Source organism: Oncorhynchus keta, chromosome 19 (genome assembly GCF_023373465.1).
Source record: "Oncorhynchus keta strain PuntledgeMale-10-30-2019 chromosome 19, Oket_V2, whole genome shotgun sequence".
Classification (NCBI taxonomy): Eukaryota; Metazoa; Chordata; class Actinopteri; order Salmoniformes; family Salmonidae; genus Oncorhynchus; species Oncorhynchus keta.
This window is the reverse complement of record NC_068439.1, coordinates 55,908,796-55,932,935: the sequence shown is the minus strand read 5'-3', so window position 1 is coordinate 55,932,935 and position 24,140 is coordinate 55,908,796. Positions and strand designations below refer to the sequence as shown.

The window sequence follows — 24,140 nt, the reverse complement described above, 5'->3', positions numbered from 1 at the left end:
TCTCTATGGCGTCTGTTTGGGACAGTATTCTCTGAGGTCTGGCTGGGACAGTATTCTCTATGAGGTCTGGTTGGGATAGTATTCTCTATTGTGTCTGTTTGTGACTGTATTCTCTACGGTGTCTGTTTGGGACTGTATTCTCTACGGTGTCTGGTTGGGACTGTATTCTCTACGGTGTCTGTTTGGGACTGTATTCTCTACGGTGTCTGGTTGGGACTGTATTCTCTACGGTGTCTGGTTGGGACTGTATTCTCTACGGTGTCTGTTTGGGACAGTATTCTCTATGAGGTCTGGTTGGGATAGTATTCTCTACGGTGTCTGTTTGGGACTGTATTCTCTACGGTGTCTGGTTGGGACAGTATTCTCTATGGCTTCTGGCTGGGACTGTATTCTCTATGGCGTTTGGCTGGGACTGTATTCTCTATGGCGTCTGGCTGGGACTGTATTCTCTACTGTGTCTAGTTGGGCCTGTTTTCTCTACGGCGTCTGGTTGGGATTGTATTCTCTACGGCGTCTGGTTGGGAGAGCATTCTCTACTGTGTCTTGTTGGGACAGTATTCTCTATGGTGTTTGGTTGGGACAGTATACTCTACAGTGTCTGGTTGGTACTGTATTCTCTATGGCGTCTGGCTGGGACTGTATTCTCTACTGTGTCTGGTTGGGCCTGTTTTCTCTACGGCGTCTGGTTGGGATTGTATTCTCTACGGCGTCTGGTTGGGAGAGCATTCTCTACTGTGTCTTGTTGGGACAGTATTCTCTATGGTGTATGGTTGGGACAGTATACTCTACAGTGTCTGGTTGGTACTGTATTCTCTATGGCGTCTGGCTGGGACTGTATTCTCTATGGCGTCTGGTGGGACTGTATTATCTGTGGTGTCTGGTTGGGGACTGTATTCTCCAGGGTGTCTGGTTGGGACTGTATTCTCCAGGGTGTCTGGTTGGGACTGTATTCTCTACGGTGTCTGGTTGGGACTGTATTCTCTACGGTGTCTGATTGGGACTGTATTCTCTATGGCGTCTGTTTGGGACAGTATTCTCTGAGGTCTGGTTGGGATAGTATTCTCTACGGTGTCTGGTTGGGACTGTATTCTCTACGTGTTTGGTTGGGACTGTATTGTCTGTAGTGTCTGGTTGGGACTGTATTGTCTGTAGTGTCTGGTTGGGACTGTATTCTCTATGGCGTCTGTTTGGGACAGTATTCTCTGAGGTCTGGTTGGGATAGTATTCTCTACGGTGTCTGGTTGGGACTGTATTCTCTACGGTGTCTGGTTGGGATTGTATTCTCTACGGTGTTTGGTTGGGACTGTATTGTCTGTAGTGTCTGGTTGGGACTGTATTCTCTATGGCGTCTGTTTGGGACAGTATTCTCTGAGGTCTGGCTGGGACAGTATTCTCTATGAGGTCTGGTTGGGATAGTATTCTCTACTGTGTCTGTTTGTGACTGTATTCTCTACGGTGTCTGTTTGGGACTGTATTCTCTACGGTGTCTGGTTGGGATTGTATTCTCTACGGTGTCTGTTTGGGACTGTATTCTCTATAGTGTCTGGTTGGGACTGTATTCTCTACGGTGTCTGGTTGGGACTGTATTCTCTACGGTGTCTGTTTGGGACAGTATTCTCTATGAGGTCTGGTTGGGATAGTATTCTCTACGGTGTCTGTTTGGGACAGTATTCTCTATGAGGTCTGGTTGGGACTGTATTCTCTACAGTGTCTGGTTGGGACAGTATTCTCTACGGTGTCTGGTTGTGACTGTATTCTCTATGATGTCTGGTTGGGACTGTATTCCCTATGGCTTCTGACTGGGACTGTATTCTCTATGGCGTCTGGCTGGGACTGTATTCTCTTTGGCGTCTGGCTGGGACTGTATTCTCTACTGCGTCTGGTTGGGCCTGTTTTCTCTACGGCGTCTGTTTGGGATTGTATTCTCTACGGCGTCTGGTTGGGAGAGCATTCTCTACTGTGTCTTGTTGGGACACTGTTCTCGATGGTGTCTGGTTTGGACAGTATTCTCTATGGCGTATAGGCTGGGACTGTATTCTCTATGGCGTCTGGCTGGGACTGTATTCTCTGTGGTGTCTGGTTGGGACAGTATTCTCTATGGTGTCTGGTTGGGACTGTATTCTCTACGGTGTCTGTTTGGGACAGTATTCTCTATGGGGTCTGGTTGGGACAGTATTCTCTACGGTGTCTGGTTGGGACTGTATTCTCTATGGCGTCTGGCTGTGACTGTATTCTCTTTGGCGTCTGGCTGGGACTGTATTCTCTACTGCGTCTGGTTGGGCATGTTTTCTCTACAGCGTCTGGATGGGACAGTATTCTCTACGGTGTCTGTTTGGGATCTTATTCTCTACGGCGTCTGGTTGGGACTGTATTCTCTATGGTGTCTGGTTGGGACTATATTCTCTATCCTGTCTGGTTCGCACTCTATTCTCTGCTGTGTCTGGTTGGGACTGAATTCTCTATGACGTCTAGTTGGGACTGTATTCTCTATGGTGTCTGGTTGGGTCTTTATTCTCCACAGTGTCTGGTTGGGACTGTATTCTCAACGGTGTCTGTTTGGGACTGCATTCTCTATGACGTCTGGTTGGTACTGTATTCTCTATGGCGTCTGGTTGGGACTGTATTCTATACTGTGTCTGCTTGGGATAGTATTCTATATGGTGTCTGGTTGGGACTGTATTCTCTACTATGTCTGGTTGAGACTGTATTCTGTAGGGTGTCTGCTTGGGACAGTATTCTCTACTGTGTCTGGTTGGGACTTTATTCTCTACGGTGTCTGGTTGGGACTGTATTCTGTATGGTGTCTGGTTGGGACAGTATTCTGTATGGTGTCTGGTTGGGACTGTATTCCCTACTGTGTCTGGTTGGGACTGTATTCTATACTGTGTCTGCTTGGGATAGTATTCTCTATGGTGTCTGGTTGGGACTGTATTCTATACTGTGTCTGGTTGGGACAGTATTCTCTATGGCTTCTGGCTGGGACTGTATTCTCTATGGCGTTTGGCTGGGACTGTATTCTCTATGGCGTCTGGCTGGGACTGTATTCTCTACTGTGTCTAGTTAGGCCTGTTTTCTCTATGGCGTCTGGTTGGGATTGTATTATCTACGGCGTCTGGTTGGGAGAGCATTCTCTACAGTGTCTGGTTGGTACTGTATTCTCTATGGCGTCTGGCTGGGACTGTATTCTCTATGGCGTCTGGTGGGACTGTATTATCTGTGGTGTCTGGTTGGGGACTGTATTGTCTATGTTGTCTGGTTGGGACTGTATTCTCCAGGGTGTCTGGTTGGGACTGTATTCTCTACGGTGTCTGGTTGGGACTGTATTCTCCATAGTGTCTGGTTGGGACTGTATTCTCTATGTCGTCTGGTTGGGACTGTATTCTCTATGTCGTTTGGTTGGGAGTGTGTTCTCTACTGTGTCTGGTTGGGACTGTATTCTCTACTGTGTCTGTTTGGGACTGTATTCTCTACTGTGTCTGTTTGGGACGGTATTCTCTATGGTGTCTGTTTGGGACAGTATTCTCTATGAGGTCTGGTTGGGACTGTATTCTCTACAGTGTCTGTTTGGGACAGTATTCTCTATGATGTCTGGTTGGGACTGTATTCCCTATGGCTTCTGACTGGGACTGTATTCTCTATGGCGTCTGGCTGGGACTGTATTCTCTTTGGCGTCTGGCTGGGACTGTATTCTCTACTGCGTCTGGTTGGGCCTGTTTTCTCTACGGCGTCTGTTTGGGATTGTATTCTCTACGGCGTCTGGTTGGGACTGTATTGTCTATAGTGTCTGGTTGGGACTGTATTCTCTATGGCGTCTGGTTGGGACTGTATTCTCCAGGGTGTCTGGTTGGGACTCTATTCTCTACGGTCTGGTTGGGACAGTATTCTCTGTGGTGTCTGGTTGGGACTGTATTCTCTACTATGTCTGGTTGGGACTCTATTCTCTACTGTGTCTGTTTGGGACTGTATTCTCTACTGTGTCTGGTGGGACTGTATTCTCTACGGTGTCTGTTTGGGACAGTATTCTCTATGAGGTCTGGTTGGGATAGTATTCTCTACGGTGTCTGGTTGGGACAGTATTCTCTACGGTGTCTGGTTGGGACTGCATTCTCTATGATGTCTCGTTGGGACCGTATTCTCTACGGTGTCTGGTTGGGACAGTATTCTCTATGGTTTCTGGCTGGGACTGTATTCTCTATGGCGTTTGGCTGGGACTGTATTCTCTATGGCGTCTGGCTGGGACTGTATTCTCTACTGCGTCTGGTTGGGCCTGTTTTCTCTACGGCGTCTGGTTGGGATTGTATTCCCTACGGCGTCTGGTTGGGACTGTATTCTCTTCGGTGTCTGGTTGGGACTGTATTCTCTTCGGTGTCTGGTTGGGACTGTATTCTCTACGGTGTTTGGTTGGGACTGTATTGTCTATAGTGTCTGGTTGGGACTGTATTCTCTATGGCGTCTGGTTGGGACTGTATTCTCCAGGGTGTCTGGTTGGGACTGTATTCTCTACGGTCTGGTTGGGACTGTATTCTCTTCGGTGTCTGGTTGGGACTGTATTCTCCAGGGTGTCTGGTTGGGACTGTATTCTCTACGGTCTGGTTGGGACTGTATTCTCTTTGGTGTCTGGTTGGGACTGTATTCTCTATGGTGTCTGGTTGGGACTGTATTCTCTACGGTGTCTGGTTGGGACCTTATTCTATACGGTGTCTTGTTGGGACTATATTTTCTACAGCGTCTGGTTGGGACTATATTCTCCAAGGTGTCTGGTTGGGACTGTATTCTCTAAGGCGTCTGGTTGGGACAGTATTCTCTGTGGTGTCTGGTTGGGACTGTATTCTCTACTATGTCTGGTTGGGACTCTATTCTCTACTGTGTCTGTTTGGGACTGTATTCTCTACTGTGTCTGGTGGGACTGTATTCTCCACGGTGTCTGTTTGGGACAGTATTCTCTATGAGGTCTGGTTGGGACTGTATTCTCTACAGTGTCTGGTTGGGACAGTATTCTCTACGGTGTCTGGTTGTGACTGTATTCTCTATGATGTCTGGTTGGGACTGTATTCCCTATGGCTTCTGACTGGGACTGTATTCTCTATGGCGTCTGGCTGGGACTGTATTCTCTACTGGGTCTGGTTGGGACTGTATTCTCTTCTGTGTCTGGTTGGGACTGTATTCTCTATGGCGTCTGGTTGGGACTGTATTCTCTACGGTGTCTGTTTGGGACCTTATTCTATACAGTGTCTTGTTGGGACTATATTTTCTACAGCGTCTGGTTGGGACTATATTCTCCACGGTGTCTGGTTGGGACTGTATTCTCTACGGCGTCTGGTTGGGACAGTATTCTCTGTGGTGTCTGGTTGGGACTGTATTCTCTACTATGTCTGGTTGGGACTCTATTCTCTACTGTGTCTCTTTGGGACTGTATTCTCTACTGTGTCTGGTTGGGACTGTATTCTCTACGGTGTCTGTTTGGGACAGTATTCTCTATGAGGTCTGGTTGGGATAGTATTCTCTACGGTGTCTGGTTGGGACAGTATTCTCTACGGTGTCTGGTTGGGACAGTATTCTCTATGGCTTCTGGCTGGGACTGTATTCTCTATGGCGTTTGGCTGGGACTGTATTCTCTATGGCGTCTGGCTGGGACTGTATTCTCTACTGCGTCTGGTTGGGCCTGTTTTCTCTACGGCGTCTGGTTGGGATTGTATTCCCTACGGCGTCTGGTTGGGAGAGCATTCTCTACTGTGTCTTGTTGGGACAGTATTCTCTATGGTGTATGGTTGGGACAGTATATTCTACAGTGTCTGGTTGGTACTGTATTCTCTATGGCGTCTGGCTGGGACTGTTTTCTATATGGCGTCTGGTGGGACTGTATTCTCTGTGGTGTCTCTTTGGGACTGTATTCTCTACTGTGTCTGGTGGGACTGTATTCTCCACGGTGTCTGTTTGGGACAGTATTCTCTATGAGGTCTGGTTGGGACTGTATTCTCTACAGTGTCTGGTTGGGACTGTATTCTCTACGGTGTTTGGTTGGGACTGTATTGTCTATAGTGTCTGGTTGGGACTGTATTCTCTATGGCGTCTGGTTGGGACTGTATTCTCTACTGTGTCTGGTCGGGACTGTATTCTCTACGGTGTCTGGTTGTGACTGTATTCTCTACGGTGTCTGGTTGGGACTGTTTTCTCTACAGTGTCTGGTTGGAACTGTATTCTCTACGGTGTCTGTTTGGGACCTTATTCTCTACGGTGTCTTGTTGGGACTATATTTTCTACAGCGTCTGGTTGGGACTATATTCTCCACGGTGTCTGGTTGGGACTGTATTCTCTACGGCGTCTGGTTGGGACAGTATTCTCTGTGGTGTCTGGTTGGGACTGTATTCTCTACTATGTCTGGTTGGGACTGTATTCTCTACTGTGTCTGTTTGGGACTGTATTCTCTACTGTGTCTGTTTGGGACGGTATTCTCCATGGTGTCTGGTTGGGACTGTATTCTCTACTGTGTCTGGTGGGACTGTATTCTCCACGGTGTCTGTTTGGGACAGTATTCTCTATGAGGTCTGGTTGGGACTGTATTCTCTACGGTGTCTGGTTGGGACAGTATTCTCTTTGGCGTCTGGCTGGGACTGTATTCTCTTTGGCGTCTGGCTGGGACTGTATTCTCTACTGCGTCTGGTTGGGCCTGTTTTCTCTACGGCGTCTGGTTGGGATTGTATTCCCTACGGCGTCTGGTTGGGAGAGCATTCTCTACTGTGTCTTGTTGGGACAGTATTCTCTACGGTGTCTGGTTGGGACTGTTTTCTCTACAGTGTCTGGTTGGAACTTTATTCTCTACGGTGTCTGTTTGGGACCTTACTCTATACGGTGTCTTGTTGGGACTGTATTCCCTATGGCTTCTGACTGGGACTGTATTCTCTATGGCGTCTGGCTGGGACTGTATTCTCTTTGGCGTCTGGCTGGGACTGTAGTCTCTACTGCGTCTGGTTGGGCCAGTTTTCTCTACGGCGTCTGGTTGGGATTGTATTCTCTCCTGTGTCTTGTTGGTATTCTCTATGGCGTCTGGCTGGGACTGTATTCTCTTTGGCGTCTGGTGGGACTGTATTCTCTGTGGTGTCTGGTTGGGGACTGTATTGTCTATGTTTTCTGGTTGGGACTGTATTCTCCAGGGTTTCTGGTTGGGACTGTATTCTCTACGGTCTGGTTGGGACTGTATTCTCTTCGGTGTCTGGTTGGGACTGTATTCTCTACGGTGTTTGGTTGAGACTGTATTGTCTATAGTGTCTGGTTGGGACTGTATTCTCTATGGCGTCTGGTTTGGACTGTATTCTCTACGGTGTCTGTTTGGGACCTTATTCTATACAGTGTCTTGTTGGGACTATATTTTCTACAGCGTCTGGTTGGGACTATATTCTCCAAGGTGTCTGGTTGGGACTGTATTCTCTAAGGCGTCTGGTTGGGACAGTATTCTCTGTGGTGTCTGGTTGGGACTGTATTCTCTACTATGTCTGGTTGGGACTGTATTCTCTACTGTGTCTGGTGGGACTGTATTCTCCACGGTGTCTGTTTGGGACAGTATTCTCTATGATGTCTGGTTGGGACTGTATTCCCTATGGCTTCTGACTGGGACTGTATTCTCTATGGCGTCTGGCTGGGACTGTATTCTCTTTGGCGTCTGGCTGGGACTGTATTCTCTACTGCGTCTGGTTGGGCCTGTTTTCTCTACGGCGTCTGGTTGGGATTGTATTCCCTACGGCGTCTGGTTGGGAGAGCATTCTCTACTGTGTCTTGTTGGGACAGTATTCTCTATGGTGTATGGTTGGGACAGTATACTCTACAGTGTCTGGTTGGTACTGTATTCTCTATGGCGTCTGGCTGGGACTGTATTCTCTTTGGCGTCTGGTGGGACTGTATTCTCTGTGGTGTCTGGTTGGGGACTGTATTGTCTATGTTTTCTGGTTGGGACTGTATTCTCCAGGGTGTCTGGTTGGGACTGTATTCTCTACGGTCTGGTTGGGACTGTATTCTCTTCGGTGTCTGGTTGGGACTGTATTCTCTACGGTGTTTGGTTGGGACTGTATTGTCTATAGTGTCTGGTTGGGACTGTATTCTCTATGGCGTCTGGTTGGGACTGTATTCTCTACGGTGTCTGTTTGGGACCTTATTCTATACAGTGTCTTGTTGGGACTATATTTTCTACAGCGTCTGGTTGGGACTATATTCTCCACGGTGTCTGGTTGGGACTGTATTCTCTACGGCGTCTGGTTGGGACAGTATTCTCTGTGGTGTCTGGTTGGGACTGTATTCTCTACGAGGTCTGGTTGGGACTGTATTCTCTACGGTGTCTGGTTGGGACAGTATTCTCTACGGTGTCTGGTTGGGACTGCATTCTCTATGATGTCTCGTTGGGACAGTATTCTCTACGGTGTCTGGTTGGGACTGCATTCTCTATGAGGTCTGGTTGGGACTGTATTCTCTACAGTGTCTGGTTGGGACCGTATTCTCTACGGTGTCTGGTTGGGACTGTATTCTCTATGGCTTCTGACTGGGACTGTATTCTCTATGGCGTCTGGCTGGGACTGTATTCTCTACTGCGTCTGGTTGGGCCTGTTTTCTCTACGGCGTCTGGTTGGGATTGTATTCCCTACGGCGTCTGGTTGGGAGAGCATTCTCTACTGTGTCTTGTTGGGACAGTATTCTCTATGGTGTATGGTTGGGACAGTATACTCTACAGTGTCTGGTTGGTACTGTATTCTCTATGGTGTCTGGTTGGGACTGTATTCTCTACGGTGTCTGGTTGGGGACTGTATTGCCTATGTTTTCTGGTTGGGACTGTTTTCTCTACAGTGTCTGGTTGGGACTGTTTTCTCTACAGTGTCTGGTTGGGACTGTATTCTCTATGGTGTTTGGTTGGTACCGTATTGTCTATAGTGTCTGGTTGGGACTGTATTCTCTATGGCGTCTGGTCGGGACTGTATTCTCTACGGTGTCTGGTTGTGACTGTATTCTCTACGGTGTCTGGTTGGGACTGTTTTCTCTACAGTGTCTGGTTGGAACTGTATTCTCTACGGTGTCTGGTTGGGACTGTATTCTCTACGGTGTCTGGTTGGGACTGTATTCTCTATAGTGTCTGGTTGGGACTGTATTCTCTATGGCGTCTGTTTGGGACAGTATTCTCTACGGTGTCTGTTTGGGACCTTATTCTCTATGGTGTCTGGTTGGGACTGTATTCTCTACAGCGTCTGGTTGGGACTGTATTCTCTATGGCGTCTGGTTGGGACAGTATTCTCTACGGTGTCTGGTTGGGACTGTATTCTCTATGGTGTATTGTTGGGACTGTATTCTCTATAGTGTCTGGTTGGGACTGTATTCTCTATGGCGTCTGGTTGGGACTGTATTCTCTACGGTGTCTGGTTGGGACTGTATTCTCTATGGTGTCTGGTTGGGACTGTATTCTCTATGGCTTCTGACTGGGACTGTATTCTCTATGGCGTCTGGCTGGGACTGTATTCTCTACTGCGTCTGGTTGGGCCTGTTTTCTCTACGGCGTCTGGTTGGGATTGTATTCCCTACGGCGTCTGGTTGGGAGAGCATTCTCTACTGTGTCTTGTTGGGACAGTATTCTCTATGGTGTATGGTTGGGACAGTATACTCTACAGTGTCTGCTTGGTACTGTATTCTCTATGGCGTCTGGCTGGGACTGTATTCTCTATGGTGTCTGGTTGGGGACTGTATTGCCTATGTTTTCTGGTTGGGACTGTTTTCTCTACAGTGTCTGGTTGGGACTGTTTTCTCTACAGTGTCTGGTTGGGACTGTATTCTCTATGGTGTTTGGTTGGTACCGTATTGTCTATAGTGTCTGGTTGGGACTGTATTCTCTATGGCGTCTGGTCGGGACTGTATTCTCTACGGTGTCTGGTTGGGACTGTATTCTCTACGGTGTCTGGTTGGGACTGTTTTCTCTACAGTGTCTGGTTGGAACTGTATTCTCTACGGTGTCTGGTTGGGACTGTATTCTCTATGGTGTTTGGTTGGTACCGTATTGTCTATAGTGTCTGGTTGGGACTGTATTCTCTATGGCGTCTGGTTGGGACTGTATTCTCTACTGTGTCTTTTCGGGACTGTATTCTCTACGGTGTCTGGTTGGGACTGTATTCTCTACGGTGTCTGGTTGGGACTGTTTTCTCTACAGTGTCTGGTTGGAACTGTATTCTCTACGGTGTCTGTTTGGGACCTTATTCTATACGATGTCTTGTTGGGACTATATTTTCTACAGCGTCTGGTTGGGACTATATTCTCCACGGTGTCTGTTTGGGACTGTATTCTCTACGGCGTCTGGTTGGAACAGTATTCTCTGTGGTGTCTGGTTGGGACTGTATTCTCTACTATGTCTGGTTGGGACTGTATTCTCTACTGTGTCTGTTTGGGACTGTATTCTCTACTGTGTCTGTTTGGGACGGTATTCTCCATGGTGTCAGGTTGGGACTGTATTCTCTACTGTGTCTGGTGGGACTGTATTCTCGACGGTGTCTGTTTGGGACAGTATTCTCTATGGCGTCTGGTTGGGACAGTATTCTATACGGTGTCTGTTTGGGACCTTATTCTCTGTGGTGTCTGGTTGGGACGGTATTCTCCATGGTGTCTGGTTGGGACTGTATTCTCTACTGTGTCTGGTGGGACTGTATTCTCCACGGTGTCTGTTTGGGACTGTATTCTCTACTGTGTCTGTTTGGGACGGTATTCTCCATGGTGTCTGGTTGGGACTGTATTCTCTACAGTGTCTGGTTGGGACAGTATTCTCTACGGTGTCTGGTTGTGACTGTATTCTCTATGATGTCTGGTTGGGAATGTATTCCCTATGGCTTCTGACTGGGACTGTATTCTCTATGGCGTCTGGCTGGGACTGTATTCTCTTTGGCGTCTGGCTGGGACTGTATTCTCTACTGCGTCTGGTTGGGCCTGTTTTCTCTACGGTGTCTGTTTGGGACAGTATTCTCTATGAGGTCTGGTTGGGATAGTATTCTCTACGGTGTCTGGTTGGGACAGTATTCTCTACGGTGTCTGGTTGGGACTGTATTCTCTATGGTGTCTGGTTGGGACTGTAATCTCTACGGTGTAAGGTTGGGACTGTATTCTCTGTGGTGTCTGGTTGGGACTGTATTCCCTATGATGTCTGGTTGGGACTGTAATCTCTACGGTGTCTGGTTGGGACTGTATACTCTACAATGTCTGGTTGGTACTGTATTCTCTGTGGTGTCTGGTTGGGACTGTATTCCCTATGGTGTCTGGTTGGGACTGTAATCTCTACGGTGTCTGGTTGGTACTGTATTCTCTATGGCGTCTGGCTGGGACTGTATTCTCTATGGCGTCTGGCTGGGACTGTATTCTCTATGGCGTCTGGTGGAACTGTATTCTCTGTGGTGTCTGGTTGGGACTGTAATCTCTACGGTGTCTGGTTGGGACTGTATTCTCTATGGTGTCTGGCTGGGACTGTATTCTCTATGAAGTCTGGTTGGGACTGTATTCTTTCTCTACGGTGTCTGGTTGGGACTATATTCTCTATGGTGTCTGGTCTGGACTGTATTCTCTATGGTCTCCTGTTGGAACTGTATTCTCTACGGTGTCTTTTTGGACTGTATTCTCTATGGTGTCTGGCTGGGACTGTATTCTCTGTGGTGTCTGGTTGGGACTGTATTCCCTATGGTGTCTGGTTGGTACTGTATTCTCTGTGGTGTCTGGTTGGGACTGTATTCCCTATGGTGTCTGGTTGGGACTGTAATCTCTACGGCGTCTGGTTGGGATAGTATTCTCTGTGGTGTCTGGTTGGGACTGTATTCTCTACTATGTCTGGTTGGGACTGTATTCTCTACTGTGTCTGGTGGGACTGTATTCTCTACGGTGTCTGTTTGGGACAGTATTCTCTATGATGTCTGGTTGGGACTGTATTCCCTATGGCTTCTGACTGGGACTGTATTCTCTATGGCGTCTGGTTGGGCCTGTTTTCTCTTCGGCGTCTGGTTGGGATTGTATTCCCTACGGCGTCTGGTTGGGAGAGCATTCTCTCCTGTGTCTTGTTGGGACAGTATTCTCTATGGTGTATGGTTGGGACAGTATACTCTACAGTGTCTGGTTGGTACTGTATTCTCTATGGCGTCTGGCTGGGACTGTATTCTCTTTGGCGTCTGGTGGGACTGTATTCTCTGTGGTGTCTGGTTGGGGACTGTATTGTCTATGTTTTCTGGTTGGGACTGTATTCTCCAGGGTGTCTGGTTGGGACTGTATTCTCTACGGTCTGGTTGGGACTGTATTCTCTACGGCGTCTGGTTGGGACTGTATTCTCTACGGTGTTTGGTTGGGACTGTATTGTCTATAGTGTCTGGTTGGGACTGTATTCTCTATGGCGTCTGGTTGGGACTGTATTCTCTACGGTGTCTGTTTGGGACCTTATTCTATACAGTGTCTTGTTGGGACTATATTTTCTACAGCGTCTGGTTGGGACTGTATTCTCTATGGCGTCTGGCTGGGACTGTATTCTCTGTGGTGTCTGGTTGGGACAGTATTCTCTATGGTGTCTGGTTGGGACTGTATTCTCTACGGTGTCTGTTTGGGACAGTATTCTCTACGGTGTCTGGTTGGGACAGTATTCTCTACGGTGTCTGGTTGGGACTGCATTCTCTATGATGTCTCGTTGGGACCGTATTCTCTACAGTGTCTGGTTTGGACAGTATTCTCTATGGCTTCTGGCTGGGACTGTATTCTCTATGGCGTCTGGCTGGGACTGTATTCTCTACTGCGTCTGGTTGGGACTATATTCTCTACTGTGTCTGTTTGGGACGGTATTCTCCATGGTGTCTGGTTGGGACTATATTCTCTTTGGCGTCTGGCTGGGACTGTATTCTCTACTATGTCTGGTTGGGACTCTATTCTCTACTGTGTCTGTTTGGGACTGTATTCTCTACAGTGTCTGGTTGGGACAGTATTCTCTACGGTGTCTGGTTGTGACTGTATTCTCTATGATGTCTGGTTGGGACTGTATTCCCTATGGCTTCTGACTGGGACTGTATTCTCTATGGCGTCTGGTTGGGCCTGTTTTCTCTTCGGCGTCTGGTTGGGATTGTATTCCCTACGGCGTCTGGTTGGGAGAGCATTCTCTCCTGTGTCTTGTTGGGACAGTATTCTCTATGGTGTATGGTTGGGACAGTATACTCTACAGTGTCTGGTTGGTACTGTATTCTCTATGGCGTCTGGCTGGGACTGTATTCTCTATGGTGTCTGGTTGGGGACTGTATTGCCTATGTTTTCTGGTTGGGACTGTTTTCTCTACAGTGTCTGGTTGGGACTGTTTTCTCTACAGTGTCTGGTTGGGACTGTATTCTCTATGGTGTTTGGTTGGTACCGTATTGTCTATAGTGTCTGGTTGGGACTGTATTCTCTATGGCGTCTGGTCGGGACTGTATTCTCTACGGTGTCTGGTTGGGACTGTATTCTCTACGGTGTCTGGTTGGGACTGTTTTCTCTACAGTGTCTGGTTGGAACTGTATTCTCTATGGTGTATGGTCGGGACAGTATACTCTACGGTGTTTGGTTGGTACCGTATTGTCTATAGTGTCTGGTTGGGACTGTATTCTCTATGGCGTCTGGTTGGGACTGTATTCTCTACTGTGTCTGGTCGGGACTGTATTCTCTACGGTGTCTGGTTGGGACTGTATTCTCTACGGTGTCTGGTTGGGACTGTTTTCTCTACAGTGTCTGGTTGGAACTGTATTCTCTACAGTGTCTGTTTGGGACCTTATTCTATACGGTGTCTTGTTGGGACTATATTTCTACAGCGTCTGGTTGGGACTATATTCTCCACGGTGTCTGTTTGGGACTGTATTCTCTACGGCGTCTGGTTGGAACAGTATTCTCTGTGGTGTCTGGTTGGGACTGTATTCTCTACTATGTCTGGTTGGGACTGTATTCTCTACTGTGTATGTTTGGGACTGTATTCTCTACTGTGTCTGTTTGGGACGGTATTCTCCATGGTGTCTGGTTGGGACTGTATTCTCTACTGTGTCTGGTGGGACTGTATTCTCCACGGTGTCTGTTTGGGACAGTATTCTCTATGGGGTCTGGTTGGGATAGTATTCTCTACGGTGTCTGTTTGGGACAGTATTCTCTATGGTGTCTGGTTGGGACTGTATTCTCTACAGCGTCTGGTTGGGACTGTATTCTCTATGGTGTATTGTTGGGACTGTATTCTCTATAGTGTCTGTTTGGGACTGTATTTTCTACTGTGTCTGTTTGGGACGGTATTCTCCATGGTGTCTTGTTGGGATAGTGTTCTCTACGATGTCTGGTTGGGACTGTATTCTCTACAGTGTCTGGTTGGGACAGTATTCTCTACGGTGTCTGGTTGTGACTGTATTCTCTATGATGTCTGGTTGGGACTGTATTCCCTATGGCTTCTGACTGGGACTGTATTCTCTATGGCGTCTGGCTGGGACTGTATTCTCTTTGGCGTCTGGCTGGGACTGTATTCTCTACTGCGTCTGGTTGGGCCTGTTTTCTCTACGGTGTCTGGTTGGGACAGTATACTCTACGGTGTCTGGTTGGGACTGTATTCTCTATGGCGTCTGGCTGGGACTGTATTCTCTGTGGTGTCTGGTTGGTACTGTATTCCCTATGGTGTCTGGTTGGGACTGTAATCTCTACGGTGTAAGGTTGGGACTGTATTCTCTGTGGTGTCTGGTTGGGACTGTATTCCCTATGATGTCTGGTTGGGACTGTAATCTCTACGGTGTCTGGTTGGGACTGTATACTCTACAATGTCTGGTTGGTACTGTATTCTCTGTGGTGTCTGGTTGGGACTGTATTCCCTATGGTGTCTGGTTGGGACTGTAATCTCTACGGTGTCTGGTTGGTACTGTATTCTCTATGGCGTCTGGCTGGGACTGTATTCTCTATGGCGTCTGGCTGGGACTGTATTCTCTATGGCGTCTGGTGGAACTGTATTCTCTGTGGTGTCTGGTTGGGACTGTAATCTCTACGGTGTCTGGTTGGGACTGTATTCTCTATGGTGTCTGGCTGGGACTGTATTCTCTATGAAGTCTGGTTGGGACTGTATTCTCTACGGTGTCTGGTTGGGACTATATTCTCTCTCTATGGTGTCTGGTCTGGACTGTATTCTCTATGGTCTCCTGTTGGGACTTTATTCTCTACGGTGTCAGGTTGGGACAGTATTCTCTTCGGTGTCTTGTTGGGACTGTATTCTCTACGGTGTCTGGTTGGGACTGTATTCTCTATGGTGTCTGGTTGGTACTGTATTCTCTGTGGTGTCTGGTTGGGACTGTATTCCCTATGGTGTCTGGTTGGGACTGTAATCTCTACGGTGTCTTGTTGGTACTGTATTCTCTATGGCGTCTGGTGTAACTGTATTCTCTGTGGTGTCTGGTTGGGACTGTAATCTCTACGGTGTCTGGTTGGGACTGTATTCTCTATGGTGTCTGGTTGGGACTGTATTCTCTATGAAGTCTGGTTGGGACTGTAATCTCTACGGTGTCTGGTTGGGACTGTATTCCCTATGGTGTCTGGTTGGGACTGTAATCTCTACGGTGTCTGGTTGGGACTGTATTCTCTACGGTGTCTGGTTGGGACTGTATTCTCTATGGTGTCTGGTTGGGACTGTAATCTCTACGGTGTCTGGTTGGTACTGTATTCTCTATGGCGTCTGGCTGGGACTGTATTCTCTATGGCGTCTGGTGGAACTGTATTCTCTGTGGTGTCTGGTTGGGACTGTAATCTCTACGGTGTCTGGTTGGGACTGTATTCTCTATGGTGTCTGGTTGGGACTGTATTCTCTGTGGTGTCTGGTTGGGACTGTATTCCCTATGGTGTCTGGTTGGGACTGTAATCTCTACGGTGTCTGGTTGGGACTGTATTCTCTATGGTGTCTGGCTGGGACTGTATTCTCTATGAAGTCTGGTTGGGACTGTAATCTCTACGGTGTCTGGTTGGGACTGTATTCCCTATGGTGTCTGGTTGGGACTGTAATCTCTACGGTGTCTGGTTGGGACTGTATACTCTACGGTGTCTGGTTGGTACTGTATTCTCTGTGGTGTCTGGTTGGGACTGTATTCCCTATGGTGTCTGGTTGGGACTGTAATCTCTACGGTGTCTGGTTGGTACTGTATTCTCTATGGCGTCTGGCTGGGACTGTATTCTCTATGGCGTCTGGTGGAACTGTATTCTCTGTGGTGTCTGGTTGGGACTGTAATCTCTACGGTGTCTGGTTGGGACTGTATTCTCTATGGTGTCTGGCTGGGACTGTATTCTCTATGAAGTCTGGTTGGGACTGTAATCTCTACGGTGTCTGGTTGGGACTGTATTCCCTATGGTGTCTGGTTCGGACTGTAATCTCTACGGTGTCTGGTTGGGACTGTATACTCTACGGTGTCTGGTTGGTACTGTATTCTCTGTGGTGTCTGGTTGGGACTGTATTCCCTATGGTGTCTGGTTGGGACTGTAATCTCTACTGTGTCTGGCTGGGACTGTATTCTCTATGAAGTCTGGTTGGGACTGTATTCTCTACGGTGTCTGGTTGGGACTATATTCTCTATGGTGTCTGGTCTGGACTGTATTCTCTATGGTCTCCTGTTGGGACTGTATTCTCTATGAAGTCTGGTTGGGACTGTATTCTCTACGGTGTCTGGTTGGGACTATATTCTCTATGGTGTCTGGTCTGGACTGTATTCTCTATGGTCTCCTGTTGGGACTGTATTCTCTACGGTGTCTGGTTGGGACTGTATTCTCTACGGTGTCTGGTTGGGACTGTATTCTCTACGGTGTCTGGTTGGGACTGTATTCTCTACGGTGTCTGGTTGGGACTGTATTCTCTATGGTGTCTGGTTGGGACTGTATTCTCTACGGTGTCTGGTTGGGACTGTATTCTCTACGGTGTCTGGTTGGGACTGTATTCTCTATGGTGTCTGGTTGGGACTGTATTCTCTATGGTGTCTGGCTGGGACTGTATTCTCTATGAAGTCTGGTTGGGACTGTAATCTCTACGGTGTCTGGTTGGGACTGTATACTCTACGGTGTCTGGTTGGTACTGTATTCTCTGTGGTGTCTGGTTGGGACTGTATTCCCTATGGTGTCTGGTTGGGACTGTAATCTCTACGGTGTCTGGTTGGGACTGTATTCCCTATGGTGTCTGGTTGGGACTGTATTCTCTGTGGTGTCTGGTTGGGACTGTATTCCCTATGGTGTCTGGTTGGGACTGTAATCTCTACGGTGTCTGGTTGGGACTGTATTCTCTATGGTGTCTGGCTGGGACTGTATTCTCTATGAAGTCTGGTTGGGACTGTAATCTCTACGGTGTCTGGTTGGGACTGTATTCCCTATGGTGTCTGGTTGGGACTGTAATCTCTACGGTGTCTGGTTGGGACTGTATACTCTACGGTGTCTGGTTGGTACTGTATTCTCTGTGGTGTCTGGTTGGGACTGTATTCCCTATGGTGTCTGGTTGGGACTGTAATCTCTACGGTGTCTGGTTGGGACTGTATTCTCTATGGTGTCTGGCTGGGACTGTATTCTCTATGAAGTCTGGTTGGGACTGTAATCTCTACGGTGTCTGGTTGGGACTGTATTCTCTATGGTGTCTGGTTGGGACTGTATTCTCTACGGTGTCTGGTTGGGACTGTATACTCTACGGTGTCTGGTTGGTACTGTATTCTCTGTGGTGTCTGGTTGGGACTGTATTCCCTATGGTGTCTGGTTGGGACTGTAATCTCTACGGTGTCTGGTTGGTACTGTATTCTCTATGGCGTCTGGCTGGGACTGTATTCTCTATGGCGTCTGGTGGGACTGTATTCTCTGTGGTGTCTGGTTGGGACTGTATTCTCTATGGTGTCTGGTTGGGACTGTATTCTCTGTGGTGTCTGGTTGGGACTGTATTCCCTATGGTGTCTGGTTGGGACTGTAATCTCTACGGTGTCTGGTTGGGACTGTATTCTCTATGGCGTCTGGCTGGGACTGTATTCTCTATGGCGTCTGGTGTAACTGTATTCTCTTCGGTGTCTGGTTGGGACTGTATTCTCTACGGTGTCTGGTTGGTACTGTATTCTCTATGGCGTCTGGCTGGGACTGTATTCTCTATGGCGTCTGGTGGGACTGTATTCTCTATGGTGTCTGGTTGGGACTGTATTCTCTGTGGTGTCTGGTTGGGACTGTATTCCCTATGGTGTCTGGTTGGGACTGTAATCTCTACGGTGTCTGGTTGGGACTGTATTCCCTATGGTGTCTGGTTGGGACTGTATTCTCTGTGGTGTCTGGTTGGGACTGTATTCCCTATGGTGTCTGGTTGGGACTGTAATCTCTACGGTGTCTGGTTGGGACTGTATTCTCTATGGTGTCTGGTTGGGACTGTATTCTCTGTTGTGTCTGGTTGGGACAGTATTTCCTATGGTGTCTTGTTGGGACTGTATTCTCTACTGTGTCTGGTTGGGACTGTATTCTCTACGGTGTCTGATTGGGACTGTATTCTCTACTGTTTCTGGTTGGGACTGTATTGTCACTAAACTGCCTGATTCAATGAGCCTTTTGGCTCCATAGGGAGCCATGTTCTTTCTCTGATACATTTCATCATCATCAATCATTTTTCCCATCCCTCTCTCTGGCCTTCCCCTCGATGGGTGGGATGAGGATGTTTCTCCAGTGGTCTGTCTATGACACTGTTACTGTCACTGTTATGTCTGTCTCCTCAGAAAGAACATGATGAGTGCTGTTGTGTCTGAATGGCATTCCTTTCTAACTTCCCAGACACTCCACCATATACAAAGAGAAGATTCTTGAATGATTCTTGGCTGATGGTATTGAGCAAATGATGACTAAATCTGTCTCTGTGCTTGGATTGATGTGGCCTTGCTAGATTGTTGAAAGGGGATTATATAGAGATGCCATTTTGGCTCCGTTGTGGCTTCATTGTGGCTCTGAGGCAAGGCTATTATAGTTTTGTGTTTTTATTCCAATAAGCTTTTCCATTTTTAGCTTCGGATAGTTTTCAGGCCGGATTAGCTAGTTTATGTTTGAAAAAATATTTCCACTGAGTTTTTATGTAATTTAGTTTCATTTTTAGTTTTAGTGTTAGTGTTAGGGAAAGAAAGCATGTGTGGGCCAGGCTAGGAGATATTTGTAAAGTTTTTTGGAATGTTTTCAACTGGGGGACAGTAATACATAAGGTGATTGGCTAGGTCATAGGTAAGGTTAGCTTTAAATTAGGTCAATAGTTCAATCTCAATGTTACTTGGATTTTAACTGAATAGCGCCGAGACTGGTGCAAAACAACAATACCCATGTTTACACCAATCCAATGCTTTTTAACTTTAGTAGTACATGAGAGAAGAATCAAGTTGGCTAGCTAGACGTTTTTTTCCCTGTTAGCAAATGATAGCTAGTGATAGTGATCGAAGATTATCTATATACTGACAAGATACTGAACTGACCGCTCTTACAATGGGAATAAATGCCCGCAAAGGCAGGTGGGAGAAGGCGGGGACATTCCAGCCAATGAGAGGGCAGATACACGTGTGATATAAAATCGATTTTTAGCCGGAATGCCACATGCATCCACTTATATCAGCCCATTCGTAACAACCTAAACATGAAGAAACGTCCACGTTAGCTCTGCTTTGGTGCTCCTTTCCACTCCCTGCTGCGTATGTTCTTCAGTGGTGTGGAAGTGAGTTAGCCCTGGGAGGTCTGACAGCAGTCCTCCACATGGGGCCTCAACCCCTCATCCATCTGGAGTCAGACCACCACACGCAACCCAACCAGCCCTGTGATTTACACTGGTCCAGAACTCACCACACACACAACCAGCCCTGTGATTTACACTGGTCCAGAACTCACCACACACACAACCAGCCCTGTGAGTGACACTGATGTTAGATTCATCTCATCCCCCCCAGGGGAAAACTATCTGGACATCCTTATAATGTCCTGTGTATGCATGCATGTGTGTGTGTGTGTGTGTGTGTGTGTGTGTGTGTGTGTGTGTGTGTGTGTGTGTGTGTGTGTGTGTGTGTGTGTGTGTGTGTGTGTGTGTGTGTGTGTGTGTGTGTGTGTGTGTGTGTGTGTGTGTGTGTGTGTGTGTGTGTGTGTGTGTGTGTGTGTGTGTGTGTGTGTGTGTGTGTGTGTGTGGAGAGAGAGACATTGTGTGTGTGTGCTGCTTTACAACATTATGAGTTGTCAATCACATTATTACATTCATAGCTCTGGGCCTGTTCTTTTACAAGTTGGTGTCTGGGGTTGAACGAGTTCTCAGTGCTTTCCTTTGGTCTTAAAGGTGCTCCCGTTCCCACTCAGCTAGAAGAGCGAGTTAGCCCTCTGGTGTAGGTTCTGCTGCTGGTGGAGAGAGTAGGAGAGAGAAAGGCACGGATGGAGATAGAGATAGAGGGAGGGAAGGGGTTCTGAGAGTTAGAGAGAGACGCTGTTCAGTCATTTATATTTCTTATTCGTTTTCCAGCATACGTTTCCGAGAGTAGAATCTAGAGAAGGAGAGATTACTCAGCGAAGGAGGGAGTGAGAGAGAGAGAGAGGTCCTTGTCCTGTTCTTGAAATGGACATCATCAGCACATTAATAAAGGAGCCTGATCACTCGCTCCCTCTCTCTGACACTCGTCCACTCACCCCTTTCATTCATAAGTGTCATTTGTATTTGTATTTATTATGGATCCCCATTAGTTCCTGCAAAGGCAGTAGCTACTCTTCCTGGGGTCCAGCAAAATTAAGGCACCTAAACCATTTAAAAAATCATTACAATACATTTCAGAACAGATTTCACAACACATTAAGTCTGTGCCTTCAGGCCACTACTCTTCTACCACACATCTACAACACAAAATTAATGTCAATGTGGGTATAGTCCATATGTTATCATGTATGTGTGTGTAAGTACGTGTCTTTGCCTGTGTGTGTGTCTCTTCACAGTCCCCGCTGTTCCATAAGGTGTATTTTTATCTGTTTTTTAAATCAGATTTTAAATTAGTTTTAAATGAGTTACTTGATGTGAAATAGAGTTCTATGTAGACATGGATCTATGTAGTACTGTGCACCTCCCATAGTCTGTTCTGGACTGTGAAGAGACCTTTGCTGGCATGTCTTGTGAGGTATGCATGGGTGTCTGAACTGTGTGCTAGTAGCTTAAACAGACAGCTCGGTGCTTTCAACATGTAAATACCTCTCACAAATACAAGAAGTGATGAATTCAATCTCTCCTATACTTTGAGCCTGAAGAGATTGACATAAATATTGGTATTGTTAGCTCTCTGTGTACATTTAAGGCCAGCTGTGCTGCCCTGTTCTGGGCCAATTTTAATATTTTTGGCATCTGACCACACGACTGGACAGTCCAGGTACGACAAAACTAGAGCTTGTAGGACATGCCTTGTTGATAGCATTGTTAAGAAGGAAGAGCAGCACTTTATTATGGACCGACTTCTCCCCATCTTAGCTATTGATGCATCAATATGTTTTGACCATGATAGTTTACAATCCAGGGTTTATCCAAGCAGTTTAGTCTCCTCAACTTCCACATTATTCACATTCCACATTATTCATTACTATATTTAGTTGAGGTTCAGGGTTTAGTGAATGATTTGTCCCAAATACAATGCTTTTAGTTTTTGAAATATTTAGGACTGACTTATTTCTTGCCAGCCATTCTTAAACGGACTGTAACTCTTTGTTAAGTGTTGCAGTGATTTCACTTCCTGTGGTAGCTGACGTGTATAGTGTTGAGTCATCAGCATACATAGACACACAGGCTTTGCTACGAGCCAGTGGCAGGCCAGTGTGGTCCTTCTGTAGCTCAGTTGGTAGAGCATGGCGCTTGTAACGCCAGGGTAGTGGGTTCAATCCCCGGGACCACCCATACGTAGAATGTATGCACACATGACTGTAAGTCGCTTTGGATAAAAGCGTCTGCTAAATGGCATATATTATATATATTTATTAGTAAAGATTGAAAAATGTAAAGGGGCCTATACAGCTGCCCTGGGGAATGCCTGACTCTACTTGGATTATGTGGAAGTGGAAGAGTGCAGCTTCTGGTTTCTCTACACACCACAGACCAGCAATTATTATTCAACATATGAATCCCTACAAAACTTCTTGTATGACCTTTTATACACTATATTAGGCCCAGCCCTTGGAACTTTAGTTTTCCTAGATATGGCTACTATGATCACTGCATGGATTTGAATTGTGCTTTAGAGCAGATTTCTGCAGCGTTAGTAAAGATGTGAACAATACATGTGGATGATTTCATTCCTGTGCTGTTTATAAATACCCTTGTAGGTTGACTGATAACCTGAACCAGGTTGCAGGCACTGGTTACAGTTTGAAGCTTTTTCTTGAGTGGGCAGCTTGATGAAAGTTGATATCACATCTGTTGATATCACATACATTATCAAGCATTTCACACGTCATCCAGATACGGACTCTTAGCACTTGGTGGTCTATAGCTGCTTCCCACCAGAATGGGCTTCAGGTGAGGCAGGTGAACCTGTAGCCATAAAACTTGAACAGCCTTTTAAATTAGATCCCCTCTAAGCTTTACAGGAATATGACTCTGAACATGAATGGAAACACCTCTACTTTTGTCATTCATGTCTCTTCGGAAGATGCTGAAAACATGTATTTTTACCACTGTATGAATGTTATCTGTTACTGGCAAGTTATCGATTTCATTCACCTTGTTTCTTAGGCTACGTATGTTAATGTGCGCTATTTTTATTTTGCAGTTTTCTGGGAGACTTGATTGTTTTTATTGCTTCATTGGGAGGCTTATCAGAGGTAGACATGACAGTGATATGTATGTTTGAGCTGATAGTGCAAGGTGATCCTTCACACAGTGGACTTCCCAGTAGAGCAAACCGCCTCAGTGCTAACAGTATAACTCAGGTTCATAGGAGCATGATTACTGCTGACAATAGCTGTAGTATTGACAGAGGCATTCAGGGGAGATAGATGGACATAAATTAATTTACTTACATTATGACTGCCAACATCCCTGGTACAATGTACATTTGCAGCAGCACTAGGACAACTCAGCGACACAATGGTGGGGATTATCTGAGCAGGGCTTGGGTCACTGATTAGTCATTGTCTCAACGCAGCCTTGAAATGCGCGGACACGGTCCAGGAGCCAAGATGATTCCTGTAGAGCATCTTCTGTTTCCAAAAGGTGTCAAAGTTAAATAAATGTTTTGCCAACAGAGCTACAGTTGTCTTTTAGCCAACTGTGTAATGCCAGTAGCCTGCTGAATATTTCACAGCAAGCACAGTGATGTTACCGGGTCTAAAACAATTGGCTGCTTTTTGGAATCTTTCAGAGCTTTAAAATCAATTTTTAGCAGTCCTGAGCTAGCCCTCCTAATGTTGTTTGACCTCACATGGACTACGGCAGTGCCAGCCCCCGGCAACAGTTGTAGAATGGTAGGAAGCAGCCTTTTAATGTCCTGTACTCGTGATCCAGGAGAGTACAGGGTTTTTTCCCCTGGGAACCGAGATGTTTTGTCACCAAAGAAACTATAGCTGGTTAAATGGTTGAGGAGATCTGGCTTTTCTTTCGCCTCGAGTCATTTAGAAGACCCCTCAAGGATCGTTGGGAGGTGGGGCCCGATGGACACGAGCCAGCCACAATGGATTCTAGGGGGCCGGAGTCTCAGACACCTTCACAGTCTGATGACCGGGAGCTCTGAAGATCTGCTGTAGAAGCCCCCAGAGGCGCAGCTACCTTCGGATCCGATCTCGAAGCGATAGCCCCCAGGGATGAAGGCACCAGAACCCCCGGATCCAGGCCGGCGAAGCCATTTGAAATCTGTATCCGGTCCCATCGCCAAGGAGGCCCCTATTGCCAAAGGCTGCTGCTTTCGACTTCCACTGCGAATGAGGTGCCTTCATGGCTGGTTGGTAGGATTAAGAATAGGAACATCTACTAAGTCGTTTAGATGCAACCTACTAACTCCGTTCTCCAGGGAAAGGAGAGACCCCTTCGGGGAAGGATCCCTGCAGAGCACTGGCCAGTCGACTGAGGAGAGACGACACGGCGGCGACACTCCCACCAGGCTAGACTGGCATCCAGCTACTGGAGTAGAGGAGAAAGATAAAGTAGGATT

General features: G+C 47.0%; 1 protein-coding gene across 3 annotated transcripts in view; it reads left to right on the top strand.

The window, feature by feature from the left end:
* Positions 1-24,140, top strand: part of LOC118397857 (neurexin-3b-like) — a 547,522-nt gene that overhangs the window by 126,553 nt on the left and 396,829 nt on the right. The gene's annotated exons all lie outside the window — the stretch shown is intronic.